The 5,828-nt window shown below is 29.8% G+C and overlaps 1 long non-coding RNA gene across 1 annotated transcript; it reads right to left on the bottom strand.

Moving 5' to 3' along the window:
- Nucleotides 1–3,758: 3,758 nt before the first annotated feature.
- On the bottom strand, nucleotides 3,759–4,566 carry LOC133293330 (uncharacterized). Its single transcript, XR_009749047.1, has 3 exons — nucleotides 4,506–4,566; nucleotides 4,337–4,403; nucleotides 3,759–3,857 (listed from the first exon to the last, which is right to left on the bottom strand). It is a non-coding gene; the product is annotated as an uncharacterized LOC133293330 (long non-coding RNA).
- Between the last annotated feature and the right edge of the window lie 1,262 nt (nucleotides 4,567–5,828).

A 5,828-nucleotide genomic window follows, 5' to 3' on the forward strand; every position in this document is an offset into this window, starting at 1 on the left:
TTTGATAAGGAAAGAAAAAAAACTAGACAAAAGCTAGAGTTGTTTAGAATATTCAAGAATACTTCAAGAATACTGCAAGAATATTCAAGAACACTCAAGAATATTCAAGAACGCAAGAATTGAGAATTAAGTTTAGAATATATAAAAAAAACTACAGTTAGGAATTATTTCACCTCAAATTCACTTAGACTTGTTTAATTTAATTTCAATATTAAATTATCTAAGATATTTCAGACACATCATCTTCTAAAGATTAGTTGGTTAAATCCTAATGTCTTAGTGACTTTAACCCTTTACTCTAATTAGAATCCTAATGTCTTAGTAATTTCTCTTAGAATAAGCATTAGACACAATGAATTATGAAGTCTACAACTCAAGCAAGCCTATGTTCAGATTATGCAAGAATTGGTATATTACCCTGTCAGGATTAAAATCTCAATATGTCTATTGCGAGCCTAACCCTCAAATTCCTATAAGAGTGATCAGTTCATATAAGGATATAGAAATTCATACAAGGTAAAACACAAATAACTGAAATAATTTATTAAAGAAACAAATTTAACCACAACTGATATTCTCATCAGATCCATAATCCTAACTACAAAAGAAATTTAGCCTAACATATTCATAAAATAAGAATAAAAAGATGATAAGAAACTATAAAGATTCATAAAACTTAGCAGGGAAATCCCACATTGATTTCTTGATTTTCTTTTCTTGCTTATCCTCTGTAGTCGTCTCCAGAAGTGCTCCTCCGCCTCCTCTTCTGAATGAATGGAATGAGCCCTAACATGCATTTTTATAGAAATAAAAAAAATGAGCTTTTTAATTTGGACTAGGCTCGCTAAGAATTAATTTTGATTAATTCTTTATTTTTCTTCATCCTTATCCTTTTCAACTACCTTTTCCATCATATTAGTAATTTGTTACATTGAACCTGAAACAATAAAAAAGATTAGAATCTTATCCAGTTGTTGGCATTTTAATATTCTTTAAGATTTTATTAATTAACACTATATTTTTAATCATATTAATTATTATTTGAACTATTTTTGATATTAAAAACATAATATCTTTGACACTTATCACTAATCCTAGCTAGAACTCATCATAAGTGAAGTTATACCCAAACTATCCGTTACAACAAAATGAACACGCTCCCCTGGTGGTTTTTCAAAAAGGTGGACGTTCTGGTCTTGAACATGAATGTGAATTGTCATCCAATCGCCTTTCCAATGGATATGAGAAATCTCAATTACCCGTTGTCTACTTATGAAAATTCAGTCACTGGACAGTCAAGTGCACTAAGTTCTCCCACGAGAACTTAGTGCACTAAATATTATAATGGTATTTTCTCAGTGATCTCCCAGGAGAACATAGTTATAATATTTACTATAACTGTGTTCTCGCGGGAGAACTTAGTGCACTGGACTGAATTTTGTATCCAGTCAGTCAGTCACTGTACACTCACTAAACCCATATATATATATATATATATATATATATATATATATATATATATATAGAGAGAGAGAGAGAGAGAGAGAGATCACTACAAAAAAAATGTTATTTAGCCACATTTAAAAATGTGGCAAACATTGATAAAAAATGTGGCTAACAAACTTTACCACATTTTGATTAAATGTGGCTAGAAGTGGTATTGCAATAATTTAGCCACATTGTTTTATTCACTTTGCCCATTTTGACTAAGTGTGGTAGCCTTTTTTTAGCCACAATTATTGTTTATTTAACCACTTTATAAATGTGGTTAAATTGTATAGTTTGCCACAGTTAAAAAATGTGGCTACTTATATCTGAAACCACATCCATAAATGTGGCTAAATATATGGAATTTTTTTAAAAAAAATAAAAAATAATTTTGGATTTAATAAATATTAAAAAATAGTTTAAATGCAAAATAGTGAATACAATAAAACGTGAAACAAATTGCAAGTCTTTTTATTGATATCATTGAAGAATTTGTACAAGACGTCAAAGTTTAAGTTCATATAACCTAATCAAATTTTCTACTAACATTGCATAAGGGAAATAATTCCCAAACAAAATATTAAGAAAATTGTCATGGAATGTCGATACAAAAAATCATCTTGTGTAACTATGCACATCCTAATCCTTTGAAGTGTTATCTACTCTATCGCACCTGCACACAAAAAAAATTAGAAAGTATATCATAACAATGAGAGCTTGAACTTCTAGTCTAAGAGAAAGTTTTCTTCTAAATAGAAAGTATATTAAAAAAGAAAGGGAAAACAGTGATACTGCAATACCTTGAACTAGCATACTCAAAGAGAGCTTGCTAGTTGTAGAAAAGACAATGAGAGCTTCATCTGCATCACAAAGTATATTAAAAAATCATCTTGTGTAAACTATGCACATCCTAATAGTTTAAAGTGTAACGTGAAGCACAATTTTTTTTTTCTTAAAAAAAAAAATTATATCATAACAGTGGAAAGTGAAATTTGATGATAACATAGTAGGGGATATTTATCAAAATGTGCAGGTCATAATACTCCTCTCCCAAATTCATGACATAGCAGCAAAATCAAAATGTACAATCGAATCATACTCCAAATTACTGAAAAAGAAAGGGAGAAAAAGAAAGCACGAAAAGCAATTGGGAAATGAAAAATGGAAACAAATACTAAAAGAAAAGAAAACTATTGTTACCTTGATATCCTTCTTATTTATCAATTAAAGAGAACATGAGATTTGATTCTTCAGCTCAATTGACACCATGAATGAAAACCTAAACTAAAACTAAAAAAATAAGAAAGATAAAACTAAAAAAAGTTTGGTACCATGTAGTCAATGGTTATGAAGGGGTTGTTAACTGCAACAAGTTCGACATCGCTTCTCTGCAGAGCCACTTTGGCCACCAAACGCCCAATTCTTTCAAATCCTTTGAGTAACAAAAAAAAAAATTAAAAATAAAACTTCAACTAGTTCCAAAAAATAAATAATCAAAGATCAAATCTAGCCAGCGAAAAAGAAAAAGTGCATTTCACATGTTGATGTCACCTTTGGAAATTATGATTATAATGTAATTAGAGTCAGATTAACTCTAAAAAAAAATAGTACGCCTAGCCTTTCATTCAGACTCTGGAATATAATGAAACTATTGGACAAAAATTCAAGACATAAATTGGTTTTCTTCTCTTGTATCAATCATTATATAATTTCATTCTGTAAATCACAATCAAAGGCTAGCAAGACATCTTTAGATCATAAATGACTGGCATTTTATGTACTAAAAAAAATAAAAAAAATTGACTGGCATTGTTGTATAATACCCTGCATTAAAAGAATGCGGATGTTGGCTCAACAACTCCAATTTTTGTACCGTACAACTTTTCTGTAACTTAAAAATATGGTTGTAGGCATTCAAGAATAAATTTCAATAAAGAAAGAAAAGGTTCAATAATAATTTAGGCTCTATCAAGGAAAAAAGAAAGATAGTTGTACTAGATTCTATGAGGCTAGTTCAAATCTGTCTAGCAGCTTCACTATCCACATCCATGTGAACTCCTCTATAAATCTCTTCAAGATCATTATTTCTCTTAAACTACATCCTTGATCTTACTAGCATTTAAAACATTTAAGCTTAAAACTTCAACTTCAGCTTGAAAATTATAAATAATGAAGCAACTTACTCAAATCTTGCAAGTGAAAAATTGAAAGGCAAGCTCAAGCCAATAAAAGTTTTAGCGGCTCAATGACATTCCCCCACACTTCACTGTTGACATTACTTTAGTAATATGATTAAAGGCCTTTTACATATCAATTGGTGTATCTATAAGATCCCACAGCTCTACCAGCATTTCAACAAGGTCTTGTGCCTACAAGATGGTAAAATTTGATTAGTTAACCTTCAAGATCCAGTTGGAAATAAAGTGCTCCATTAATAACCAAATTAGGCACATGATTCATCCATTTATGTTTATATGGATTAAATAATAATATCCTTTCAATCTTATGATAACATCCTCGTGCCTAATAGCCGTATTTCTTGTAGTGAAATTCAAATATGTTAAAGTATTCAAATCCAAGTTCTATGTCAGCGTATAATCATTAAAATTTGATTAAAAGTACTTTTGATAATGAAATAAAATAAAAGTAAAAAGTCATCTTCTATATCAAAAAATAAATAGTCTTTCTAAATAATTTTTATTACTTGCCAACAGGATCTGTAAAAAAAATCTGACAAAATAAATTAGCAATTTACCATAAAAAGGCTCTTACTTTTGTTGCGAAGATGATGTGTATCAGCACAAATATTTTATTTGTGGTTTGGAATGTAAGAAGAAAAGCAACAAACCTCTTCTGCAGCTGGATCATCATATTGTGGAAGTATTTTCTTATCCATAGAGGGGTCATCATTGAACCTGAAATTGAGAGTGCAAGATTCATAAGATTATTCATACTTCATTTTAATTTCTATTTCTATTATTTCAATAATACATAGACAACAATAAAGATCATCTTACTTATTATCATATATGCCAGTTTTCTTTTTTGCAGCTTTATAAGCATCATCCCGTCGCTTTTGTTCTCCAATTTCCACGTTCTCAAGCATATCAACCTCTGCTACGTGAGAACAAAAAACTTTAATACACATAGAAGTCTGTCACCCACAAACTTCAAACTGGAATAATATTAAAAGTGCACAAGTAGTTGTACCTTCATTAATGTCACCATCAGCAAGTATGGTTATATTTGAAATAATCTTTGCCTAACAGAACACAAGAGCTCGCAATAGAAATCGCTATAGCCAAAGTCGTTTTGGATCAAAACATGGTTATTCGGCATACACAGAGAGTTCATCAACCGGCAGTGAGAAATTCATGTTGAGCCTAGCTTCTAGGAACACTAAAATTCCAGAAATCAAGGCCCCTTCAACTATAGATACTCTGTTTAAGAACCAATAGTGACTTCAGGCCAGAAAAAAGGGGACATAGTGTAATTCAAGCAATAGAAAAACAATTAAAGTAGAGGAAAATATAAAATGACAAATATAAAGTGAAATCATTTAGAATTTTTAGATATTACATTCAAAACATTCTTAATCACATATGCATTTCATCGAGCAGGTATAATGCAAAAAAGTTGATAAGATAAAAAGAGGAAGTGGAGTCTAGCAGGTAAATGTTAAAGCGAAAGATAGGTATGTATCAAAAAAAAAAGCGAGAGATAGGTTAAGCTCGAGAGAGAAAAAAGGGATAGAGTTAGAAAGTACCAAATGGTCTTTAATATTCTGTGTAGTGAAAATTGAAAAAGCAACATCTGAAAGACTGAAAGGAACAACAGTAACGCGGGCCAAGTCCAATGCTTAAGCCCAATTTCGAGAAAGATTTGCTACATTGCTTAATCACGTAGCAGATTTGAGATTTTAAAAAGCTTTTGCGATGTTTGTATAAATGTGGTTAAACGGATGTGGTTATATACCGTTTTTCTTGGAGTGGATGTTATATTTATAATTTTTTTGTTTACAAACTTAATTATATACTAAGGGTAGTATATGAATTGGTTTATGTATATGTACTACCTTTAGTATAGTTAAGTTTATAAGAATTTGTAAACAAAAAAAATTGTAAATAAATAAATAAATAAATAAATATATATATATATATATATATTTCGTTTGGTGTGCAGTGACAAGATATAAGGTTTTATTCAGTCATCCTCTTTTAACTATATATTTCGAAGAGAGCATAGTTATAATATTAAAATTATTTTTTTCCCTTTTCACGTCAGCCAACAAGAATCTAAAAAAAATAAATTAAGAGAGAACAAATAAAATTTTAATATTA

This window comes from Gastrolobium bilobum, unplaced genomic scaffold, assembly GCF_033153095.1.
Source record: "Gastrolobium bilobum isolate Gb01-03AN ecotype WA unplaced genomic scaffold, APGP_CSIRO_Gbil_v1 utg3209, whole genome shotgun sequence".
NCBI classification, from domain to species: domain Eukaryota; kingdom Viridiplantae; phylum Streptophyta; class Magnoliopsida; order Fabales; family Fabaceae; genus Gastrolobium; species Gastrolobium bilobum.